Source organism: Vulpes vulpes, chromosome 9 (assembly GCF_048418805.1).
Source record: "Vulpes vulpes isolate BD-2025 chromosome 9, VulVul3, whole genome shotgun sequence".
NCBI lineage: Eukaryota > Metazoa > Chordata > Mammalia > Carnivora > Canidae > Vulpes > Vulpes vulpes.
The window spans coordinates 38147651-38159876 of NC_132788.1; the positions used below are offsets into that span (position 1 = coordinate 38147651).

The 12226-nt window shown below is 43.5% G+C and overlaps 1 protein-coding gene across 3 annotated transcripts in view; it reads right to left on the reverse strand.

Annotated features, from left to right (window-relative positions):
- Positions 1-12226, reverse strand: part of SPATA13 (spermatogenesis associated 13) — a 347397-nt gene that overhangs the window by 261569 nt on the left and 73602 nt on the right. The gene's annotated exons all lie outside the window — the stretch shown is intronic.

Consider the following 12226-nt stretch of genomic DNA (forward strand, 5'->3'; position numbering starts at 1 on the left):
GCTTCTCCCTCTGCCTATGTCTCTGACTCTCTGTGTCTCTCATGAAAAAATAAATAAAATCTTTTTTAAAAAAAAAGTTTGCCTAAGAGAACACAAATAGAAAAGGTCAGAGCCAGGATTTTCCAGGGCCCCTGGCTGAGTCTGTGATCTTGAAGACTATGTGGTACCAACAATGAAGGGATGGACACATCATAACAGATTATATAACCCTGAAGAAGAGAAGAGGGCTGGGGGAAGAATTTAAGAACCACAAAACCAAAATTGAGTGTCATACAAATGTGTAAAATTATCAGAAATATATGCGTTTTATACTGTATACACATTAACCACAGTCTGATACCCTTTCAGACTGCTAGACACAGTAGGGTTGCTGATCCGGACCTCAAAGGCTACGTAAAGTAAGGTAGAGCACAACATTTGCTTTCTTGCTTTATAAATTTTGAACTATAGCAATTGATATTAGGTTGCTCATAAAAAATTGAATTATAAATGTAAAATGGCAAAAAAATAAAAAAATAAATGTAAAATGGTAGTCATAATAACCACCTTCTGAAAGATACCTAGCTAAATCTAGTGCCAGAGAACATATAAAGATAAAAGAAGTTAACATCATTATTGCACCATTTATCAGTAAGAACTATGATTCTCGCACTATCATACATTTTCCCCCAACACTAAATTGGAACGTTACGTCTGGATGTGCTGATATTCCTAATGCCCTACCATGTACACTTCCTCTTGGCAGTTATTTTCTAGAAGTCCCTCCTCCTCAAAAACTTAAAAAACTTGAATGGAGCTAATTTTGCCAAACTTGACATTTACCTATCCAGGATTATTGCAAATGGATTTGAAGTTCTCTTTAAACTCCCCTGAATGATTTTCCTCCTTTCCTGGCTAAATGAACCAGTGGTCTACCACACTAGGGCTGCCAGGACAGGGTGTGATGGGAACCATGGACTTTCCCACGATGGTAGTAGCGTAGGAGGGATCTGTCATGTTGCCCTTGAAGTGACTACTCTTTGTGGGCTTCTTTACATCCTCCTCCACATCTCCCCTCTTCCTCTCCCCTTTGCAGGGCTGACCCTGAGCACAGGGCACCCATTATTCAGAGTGACCCAGCACAGGCAAAGCTATGCAGGAGCCTCAGGCAGATGCTGAACACAGAGGGGATGCCTGTGATGGCTATTTCATTTTTCAAGACGTCTACACCTTAAGCTTATAAATAATCCATAATAACTCTTCCTCTGTTGATTCATAAATGTTGGGAAAATCCTTGTAAATTCCTATTCCATGGCACACATAATAATCCATTCCTGGAAGTGTGATGGTTCCCAGTCAGGTTTCAAAGAGACATCAGGAGAACGAAGGGATTGTTTTGGTGTCTCTTAAAATTCTTGTCTGAGTGTCAATGGCTGAGTCACCAGCCCCCAAATATTACAAACATGAAACCAACACATCACAGTCCTCACATCTGCAGGATTCAGGAGCTCTCAGAGAGGACAAAGCCAGCAGGAGCAGCATCAACAGGAAGTAGCCCCAGAGTCTCCCAGAAACATCGGTATCTAGTGGCCTATTGGCCTAGTGGCCTAGCTTGCCACCTCCGCTCTCAAGAAAGGTCTAGAATGGTGCTTAGGCAGCAAGCTAGTTTACACTCATTTCCAGGTTAAGAAAGTTGAAGCCTGGGGTTAGAACAGCTCACCCAATTTCACACCTGTAATGGGTGGTGTACTTATGTCCCCAGGTCACCGCTACCTGAATATTAATATGCAGGAACTCGGTGCAAATCACCCATGCAACAATGGTTAGTGGGTGAGGGAGTTCAGTGGTTTTATGGTTCACTAGGTATTTGCATCTAAATGCAATGATTTTCCAAATTCTATCATCCATCCTTTATTGATCAGGGCACTCACTGCTTTATGAAAAAAAAAAAAAGTCAAAGTTCACATCCCAGTCTAAATAAATAAATAAATAGGTCAAAACAAGCTTAGAGGAGGCACATGAGGCAGTGCTCTCTCTAGCTCCGAAATTCTGCAAACTTAACTCATACAAGACCTTTTCTGCATTTCATGATAATAAAATGCAAGCAAACCAAATACACTTGCTCCCCAAATGCTGGATGTTTTGTATCTAAAATAAAAGTTTGTAATAAGTCTAAAATAAAAGAAGTCACAGAGGTAAATAACTTTATGCTGTAGGTACAGGGTGGTCCCATAAACTTAAAACAGGATGCTAAATGAGACTTGCTATTTTACAGATTAATGAACAGCAGGGGAGAGAGAAAATTCAAAAGAGTTGGGAATCAGAGCTGTTACACAAGGTAGAGGGGGGGAAGAAGAAGCCAAGGTTCTTAGTCCCAAAATATCCCTACAGGAAGCTCAGTGGAACAATTTTCCATGGCAAGCAGGAGACATGTCTCATAAATAACAAGCCGGGCAGGGCTGTGAGCAACACAAGTCATCTGTGGAGGAAGGAGGGCAAAGCTGACCAAGCAGGCGCTCCGGTGTCAGCCTGCCCTCCCCAAAGGAAAGCTGTGAGTTCCAAAGCCAAGACTCTGAATATTTATATTCTTCTTGGAAAATGTGTCTTATTTTATAAAGAAATTTCATCACATTCTACTGTGTCCAAAGAGTTCCTTAAAGCAAGATCCATTTATAATTCCCATCCCCTTGAAATCAGGCCAGCAGATGTGGAAACTGGCCTTCATTTGGAAATGGGGGGGAGTCAGGCAGAGATGCTCTGGCGGAGGTTCCTAGCCATCTGCCTGGAACATTTATTTCTCCTATAGTAGATTAAAAATAAAAGTGAAAACAAAACCCAGATAACAACTATATATATTATATATTATGTATCAGACCTGTATGCCTGAACGTAAGCATACCTGAACGAACCTGGTCTGCTCTGAATTTAAATCTAAGATCAGTTCTTAATGGTGATCAAGAAACAAACACTTCATGACCAAACTACGCCACCGAGGCCCCAAGATCCTTTCGAGCCATGCTTGTCCTCCATTCTTCCATCTGGAACTGCATTCAGAACAGAGGCCTGAGGAGCCCTGGAGGCCAGGTATGAGTGAGTCACGTGAAAAAGCCAAGCCTCACCTACAGCCATACTCACTCCCAGCAACTAGCAAGGTTTCAGCTCCTCCACGAGAAAGGAGACAACTGATGACGAGCACAGGTGTCATGGAAAAGCTGGAAACGGGAGATCTGAACACGGCAGGAGAGCCAGGCAGGTGACTGCTGCTGCAGGGAGGGGCAGGGAGGGGACCCAGGCAGGAGTGAACTGACTGGGAGATAAGGCGACAAGGGGGCTGTGCACAGAAGGTCATGGGAACTCGTGCGGCCCCAGGCCTCCACCACCTTGTCCGTCCACCACAGCACCCCTCCCTGACCCCTGCCTTCCTCCTTGTTCTCGCAGACTCAACTAACAGCATGCTTTTCCCCCTAGGATGTTCATAGCTCTGCTACCTCTGCCCCCATCCCCAGACCCTGCCCACTTCTCTTAGGATTCATCTCAGATGTTTCCTCTGTGGAATCTCTTCCTAGCCTCCCTTATCCCTCAAGCACCCCTGAAAGGGGTCATTCTCTCCCTTGGGCTCCACTGTACTCAACTACGGATACACAGCATTTATTCATCCACTTCCTTCTACTGACCCCCTGGGTTTAACCTCCCCTTACCTTCCAGGTTGCACATGTGTGTGCCCCAAATGCCTCCCCCCAGAATCCCATGCCTGGCATCCTCGAAGAACCCCCAAGCAGGAGGCGAAGGGCATGCAAGCATGAGACGGGACCCTGTGAGTTGCACCTGTTGCAGCTGGACAGAACCTGCAGAGGTAAGCGGCCAGGGTGCGGCCAGAATGTGACAGGCCAGCAAGCCCTGAGGGAGTCCATAAGGGCTGTCTGATGTGGCAGGACAGGCTGCAAACTGGAGTTTGTAGGGTGGGGGCGAGGGTGGTAACAGGTGTCAGTGGGGCCACTGGACAGACTAGGGTGGGGTGGGGGGCCAAGCAGGAACACCAAGGACAGGAAAGATCTGGCTTCTGAGGAAGCTTTACCTCCAGCCCCAAGCAGAATGTCATTCGCTTAAAATGTCAGGACAAAGACAGGCAACTCAGACCTCTGCAGGCACAACCTGTCCACCAACGTTGGAAACCACCCTCTGCTGCTCACATCCTCGTGGCCGATCACAAGGCCCCTGCAACAAGGTATGTGCTGTGTGGACAAACAGGACAGGGAGCTAACAGCTCCGAGAATCTAAGGAGGTTAGCACCAGAAGCGTTCCCGTAGAGGTCACACACTTTATGCTTCTCATGTATATTCAGGAAATCCAGAGAGGAGAAGAGGCTTCTCACAGCTTCCCACCTAATCGATGGCAGATCTGGTCTAGAACACCGCTTAACTCCTAGGACATGCCTCTCTACGAACATGATGGGGGAAAAACCCCCAAGTAGCACAACTTAGATGTTTTACTACAAAAGTACAAATGGGGGGGGGGGGTGGTAGCTGGGAGGCTCAGTTAGTTAAGCGACTGCCTTTGGCTGAGGTCGTGATCCCGGGGTCCTGGGATCGGGTCCCCCCCTCACAGTGGGATCCCTGCTCAACGGGGAGTCTGCTTCTCCCTCTCCCTCTGCCTCCCCTCCCCCTGCTTGTGTACTCGCACACGTGCACTCTCATTCTGTGTCAAATAAATAAATAAAATCTTTATTTTTTTAAGATTTTATTTATTTATTCATGAGAGACACAGAGAGTCAGAGACACAGGCAGAGGGAGAAGCAGGCTCCATGCAGGGAGCCTGATGCAGGACTCAATCCCAGGACCCCGGGATCATGACCTGGGCCAGAGGCAGATGCCCAGGAGACCCAATAAATAAAATCTTAAAAAAAAAAAAAAAGGTACATATGGCAGGTTTCTGAGAAGTGGGTAGACCTCGCAGGACATTATGGCAGCATCTATTCAGGCTTCCCCCTCGATTTTGTTTCTGAGTGTTGTGCAAATCAACACAGTCCTCGGCTGTGGGCCATACACGGCTCCTTGCGCACAGAGGTCCTGCCTGGGCCACCCAGGACCTTACAGACGGAGGTGGGCCACAGCACGCCCAGTCCCGGTTTTGGAGGTAGACCAAGGCAAGCTTTACATAACATTAGGACAGTGCATTATCACCAGGCATTTTAACTTCCTCTTGTGGACTGTTGCCCTCTGTGGCCGGAGCTGCTCTGGCTGGCCACCACCCCGGGCTCCCCTTCCTCTTTTGTTGGCTGTTGTCAGACTTAGGAAAGTGGGCCCTGAGGTCTGGTAGAGGGGCTGAGCCAGGCCCGGATCCTGCAGACTGTAGAACGTAAGGCACCTCAACTACTGAGTGTGTGCTGTTGTGTGTGTGTGTATTGTTTGTTTGTTTGCTTCAACATTCTCTTCTTATAACAAGGATGTTTGGCTTCTTGGGAGGACCAGTTGAGCAGGTTAATCTGGCTCTGGGAAAGTGACCAGTCGGGGTTATCAGATTTCACGGAGCTGGAAGCGCAAGGAAGGTTTTAGTCTTCTATCAGCTAAGATCAACTTTCTACCTGTTTTCTAATATCTTCTATATACAAATAACATTACAACAATTTCCCACAAATTCTTGGTTAGTATCAATCTCTGACGTACACAGATGGTTCAGAAAGAGTCTGAAAGAATGTCCTCTTGGCTTGCGGATGACTATGGTGGCCGTGAAGTACCTTTACTATGGTAAAGGTACTTCACGTCCTTTCTTCAGAGTATTTACACACCTGGCACAAAAACCCTCCTCTATAAATAGCACCTCTGCTCTCCCTTTAAAATCAATTTTGAGTCTTTAGTGTATAGAAGCGAGATAGCAGATATATGGATGAAATCTCTACCCTGAGTTGCACTACAACAATATTACATTTTTTTCCTCTAAGATTTTATTTATTCATGAGAGACAGAAAGAGAGAGAGAGAGAGAGAGAGAAGCAGGCACCATGCAGGGGGCCTGATGTGGGACTCGATCCCAGGACTCCAGGATCACGCCCTGGGTAGAAGGCAGGCACTAAACCACTGAGCCACCTAGAGATCCCCCAATATTACATTTTTAAAACCTATTATGACCATTTACACTGTCTTAGGTATTATTATTATTACTGGTACTGCTATTATTAATTTTACAATGAAGGAAACTAACTGGAGAAATGATATGTTTGTTTTTAGCCTCATCTGATTTGTTAGAATTCAGACATTTCTGAACCCTAATACAGAAATCAAGGAGCCAAAGATTTAATAGTCCTCCTGTCTACTTCATTAGCGTCAACTTATTATTATTTTAATTTCCTTTCGTAAGTCTTTTGGGGTTTTTTGGTTTCCTTCATTTCTTAAAATGAATTCTAACCTATCTTTTTAAAATTCCTTCTCTAGTGAAGAGGTATTAAAGGCTATTTCCTCTAAATACAACTTTTCCTGTCCATAGACTTGGTAAAAGGTCTCCTAGCTTTTTTTTTTTTTTAAGTGTATTTAAGTAATCCCTACACCCAACATGGGGCTAGAACTCACAACTCCCAGATCAGGAGCTACACATGCTTCCATGCTTCCTACTGAGCCAGCTAGGCACTCCTAAGGTCTCCTAGTTTTAAAGCTTTGCTAGATACCTTGAAACTTCACCCTCAACCTCCTCTTTGCTCTGTGCATACCCAATGAGAGTGTTCACTAATTTCTAGTATTTTAGACTGGGTCTTTATGTAATTTATCTAATTTGATTGGATTTTGAGGCAGATGGTGCTAACTAAAATCTCTACTTTCGGGATGCCTGTGTGGCTCAGTGTTTAAGTGTCTGCCTTCGGCTCAGGTGGTGATTCTGGAGTCCAGGGATCGGGCTCCCTGCATGGAGCCTGCTTCTCCCTCTGCCTATGTCTCTGCCTCTCTCTCTCTCTCTGTGTGTGTGTCTCTCATGAATAAATAAATAAAATCTTTAAATAAATAAATAAATAAATAAGTAATAAAATCTCTACTTTCTTGAGCCCTTGAAATGTCTCTCATTATCAAGTACCAAACTGAATTTTATAAATGTTAAAGAAAAAAAAAAGGAAAAATTGTATATTCTCCACTTGTAGGATACAAATTTCATTATGTATTATTACAGGAAATTATGAATGTGTGAAGATCCTATTTTTCCTGGATAATTTAAAGTATACCAGATCTGCTGAATCATGAAATAAAAATATTTAAAAGCATTCATTATATTTGTGCTTATCAAGTTCTGCTTATAGTTCTAATAGCTTTTGCTTTATGTTTAGATCCACGTTGTTTTTTACGTCAGTATCTAACTTTATCTCAACACACAAGGTAATGTTAACAATGCAACAGAAGCATTAGTCACCCAGGAAATACGAATGAAGAGCATAATGAAATCTCGCTCTGCTGCCAGATAGTGGGAACACCAAAATGAAAAAGACAGACAAGGCCAAGTGTTGAGGAGGATGAAGAGAGCTCCCACCCTGTATTGGGGGTATAAATTGGCACAAACACTTTGGAAAACTGATGGGATTTTTTGAAGCTGGTCAATATGCACAGCCTCACATCACAAGCTACCTTCTCAGGGATCTAATAGAAATGTACCCATACACTGACTATAAGACACGTACAAGAATGCTCATAGCGGCTCTCATGCTGGAAGCCCCAGTTTCCGTCAATAGTAAATTTAATAAATAAATTTTGGTATTGTATAACGGACTTCTACACTGCCACAAAAATAAACAAACTATAGCTTTATACACATTGCGGAAGGATCTTGCCAATATTATGTTGAATGAAAGAAGCCAGACACAAAGAGTACACACTAGAGAATTCCATTTATATAAAATTCTGAAATAGGCAACACAAGTCTCTGGCGTCAGAAATCTAGATAGTGGATCGACACTCTCTTAGGGAAGAGTTGTGGCAACAGGGATGGGATGAGGGTACCCGCGGGCTGTTTCTCAATTTCAATGCTAGTGCATGAGTGTGGTCGCTTTGGGAAGATCCCAGCAACTGCCTGTGTACGTAAGACTTCAGGCACTTTTCTGTGTGTGTGATATACTCCAGCAAACATTTTTGGTAAGAATCTAATACAGGCTCTCCACAGGATTTATCATGAAACAGAAAATGTCACACTTTACCTCTTTTTTTTTTTACACTTTACCTCTTTTACGAGGTTAAAATTCAAACTTCAAGGAAAAGTGTACCAGACACCATCCGAATGTCTTCTCATAAGTCATTTTGTAAAATCGTCAGCACCGCCCAATGAAGTGGGGAATGAAGTTTTATGATCCCATTTTGCAGATTAGCAAAGGGAGGCTCTGAGTAGAATCAGTTTGTTCAAGACCACACATCTGCTAAGTGGCTGATCCCTCCACCTTGGAGGCTGCTGGATCCAGTTGGCAGCCTGCTGAAGCTGCAAGCCTGGAGCAAGTACAAGTCACCACAACGCTGGGTGCAGTGGGTTTTTTCCCTTCCTTCATGGTATTTCATATGATTGCTTAGAGATAATTCAAACTGAAATTAAACTTTAGTGTTCCTCCATCTAACTTCTCAGCTTCCCTTGCACATTGGTTTTCTTTTAGCACCCTTTCTCATAAAGCCTGATGGTGTTTACAGTGTTAAGACTTTATTTATTTATTATTATGTTTTTAAAGATTTTATTTATTTATTCATGAGAGATACACAGAGAGAGGCAGAGACACAGGCAGAGGGAGAAGCAGGCTCCATGCAGGGAGCCCGACAGGGGACTGGATTCCAGGTCTCCAGGATCAGGCCCTGGGCTGAAGGCGGCGCTAAACCACTGAGTCACCTGGGCTGCCCGATTTTATTTATTTATTCATGAGAAGGGGGGCGGGGGTCAGAGACACTGGCAGAGGGAGAAGCAGGCTCCATGCAGGGAGCCTGACATGGGACTCAATCCCGAGTCTCCAGGATCATGCCCTGGGCTGAAGGCGGCGCTGAACCGCTGAGCCACCCAGGCTGTCCCTATAGTGTTTTATACACTAGATTTCTTCTGCTACAAGATCTGTCCTTATAGTATTTGCAATGATAAAAACAACAACAACAACAACATGTATTATGTGATCCACCCAATTCCACTTAATAATATTGCAGCTTTATTTGGGGCATTTGATGTTTTTATTTCATAGCAAGTTAAATTCAGATCAAAAAGTGTTTATTCAAAATGTATACACACATCCTGCCTATTTCCAAGCAGTTTTGGCTCATAATAAAAGGTGCATATAAAATAAAGCTGAGGGCATCCCCAGTGGCTCAGGGGTTTAGCGCTGCCTTCAGCCCAGGGGGTGATCCTGGAGACCCAGGATCGAGTCCCACATTGGGCTCCCTGCATGGAGCCTGCTTCTCCCTCTGCCTATGTCTCTGCCTTTCTCTCTGTGTGTGTGTCTCTAATAAATAAATAAAATCTTTAAAAAAATAAAATAAAATAAAGCTGAAATACACAATTTAAAACCTCACAAAAGGGAAAGAAACTAATTTAGGATAATACAAAAGCCATCACTGAACATTGAAATCAAATCACTGAACTCTAACCTTTCTGGAAAACAAGTACATAAATCTCCTAATCTGACAGAAAGAAATCAGTTATACAAAGAAGATAATTTTCCAGATATAAATTTCCAAGAGGCATGCCAAAGAAACTTATACAAAAGGTTTGATAATGAATGATACAAATCATATGTAGATATAAAGCGACAGAAGTGTCATCGCAGGGGCGCCCGGCTGGCTCAGTAGGTGGAGCTCTTGATCTTGGGGTTGTGAGTTTGAGCACCGCATTAGGTACAGATCATTTAAAAATAAAATCTTTTTTAAAAATGTCATTTTAGGAGGACATGTTCCAAATGATATATCCCTGGATTTTATTTTTCAAGAATAAGTTCCAAGGGAAAAAAAAATGAAAGAAAAGAAAGAAGAAAGAAAGAAAGAAAGAAAGAAAGAAAGAAAGAAAGAAAGAAAGGAGAAGAGAAGCAAAGAGAGGTTCTGGTTTCTTTTTTTTTAAAGATTTATTTATTTATGATAGACAGAGAGAGAGAGAGAGAGGCATAGACACAGGAGGAGGGAGAAGCAGGCTCTATGCTGGGAGCCTGACGTGGGACTTGATCCCGGGACTCCAGGATCGCGCCCTGGGCCAAAGGCAGGCGCCAAACCGCTGAGCCACCCAGGGATCCCCAAGGTTCTGGTTTCTAAAAGGCAGCGGACACCCACTGGGCTGGCCAGGCGGTTGTGGCGCCTCCGTCAGCTCTGGGAGGCCAGGAGGCCAGGTTTGCCCTTCACCTTCATTCAAGGCCTTTATGTTTTCCTGCCAGGCAAAACACAGAAATAGCAATTCTCACCCTGCCTGCTGCACATTACAGCATTCTGTGCAAGGCAACATGCTCTACCAGGATAAACCTACCTTCTCATCTCTAGCAGGGCCGTAAAAATAGGGGAAAAAACCAACCATGTTTTCAAGGTTGAGAAATCTGTCATTCTCATAACCTATGTCTTGAGGGTGATTTCATTTGTTCCGCCTTAGTGTCCTTTCCATTTTTGTCAGGAAGGGCATTTATTAGAAGATCTCAATGTGTGATGAATCAGCACAGAATTACAAAAATGTGACCTTTCACTATGAGTTGTTGTTGCCCAGTGTTCTGTTCTTCCCCTCTGGCATGAGTCTACAAATACAAAAATTCCCCCACTTAAAGTTACGAGAGGCAACTCACTGAGGACTTTATCCTCCAGAGAGGCATGCTCGTTTTCTCTGAGCTGACAACCATGCATTCCAATCTGGAAATTACCAGGGAACCCCACACTCGGTGTGTGTATGTGCATATGTGTGATGTGTGTACATAAACATATGTTCATGTACATTTGTGTGTTTTTGTAACTATCGCACAATGAAGGCCCAGAATCTGGCAGATGGAACCTCCTCTCTTCCCTGAGTAGAAAAGTGATTGCTACAAATCTCTCAAGCTGCAAGAGCCACCACCCTTGAGATGGGAGAAGTTGGCACAGTGTTCGATTTTTTTAAAAAGACATTATTTGACAGCTGCTAAGATAGTAGGTCTTAAAAGTTCTCATCATAAGAAAAAAATTGTAATTAGATGTTAACAATAAGTTCACTAAACTTATAGTAATTATTTCTTAAGTTAACAAGTCTTTATACTCTGCACCTTAAAAACACACATGATGTTGTACATCGATTATATCTCAGTAAAACCAGAAGGAGAAAAAAGCATAACATATGTCACGTAAGCATCCTATCCTCTTGTGCCTCACAAGTGTCATTGCCAAAGCAAATATCCATGGTAAGGCAGCTAAGGCCAAGCAGAGGAGGAACATGTCATTGAGCAAAAGAAGGGGAAAATGGAGACTGTTCCAGTAGGCTGTTCGCATCTCTCTATCTATGAATGTAAAGCCGAAGAAGAGAAAGGACCTTGCCAACACCAAAAATAAGTACCTGAGATTTAATGCGTTCGTATGATCCATTCAACTGAGCCACAATTGGCATTTTTAACCAAGCCACACAACGCCAAAGTCTTCATTATCAACTCAGACAAGATGAAGTTATATTTGTGTATCTTTTCATACCATGTTTGCATCACCCTATCACCTGCCAAACTGTTGTTAATGCTTTGAAAGTGTGAGCTAAACAAACAGTAGATTGGGTGCCTGGCTGGCTCAGTAGGAAGAGCACGTGACTCTTGATCTTGGGGTCATGAGTTTGAGCCCACGTTGGGTGTAGAGACTACTTAAACAAAAAGTTTTGGGCAGCCCAGGGGGCTCAGCGGTTTAGCGCTGCCTTCAGCCCAGGGCCTGATCCTGGAGTCCTGGGATCGAGTCCCACGTCGGGCTCCCTGCATGGAGCCTGCTTCTCCCTCTGCCTGTGTCTCTGCCTCTCTCTCTCTCTCTCTGTCTCTCATGAATAAATAAATAAAATCTTTAATAAATAAATAAACAAAAAGTTTTCTAAAAATTAAAACACAATAAACAGTAGACCTCTGAAGAACCAATTTCTCTACTGTACATTCCCAGAGGTACTTCTCCAAGAACATGTGTGAGAACGGAGAGGGCTTGATCAAATGCAGATTACCAGGCTCCACCACTGGCCACATAGGGCAGCCCCTCTTGGGGTTGATGATGGGGAATTCCTCTTTTGGTCAAGCTGCTCAGATTAGATCTATGTACAATACATCTTGAGAAGGTCCATCCTAGAGTTAATTC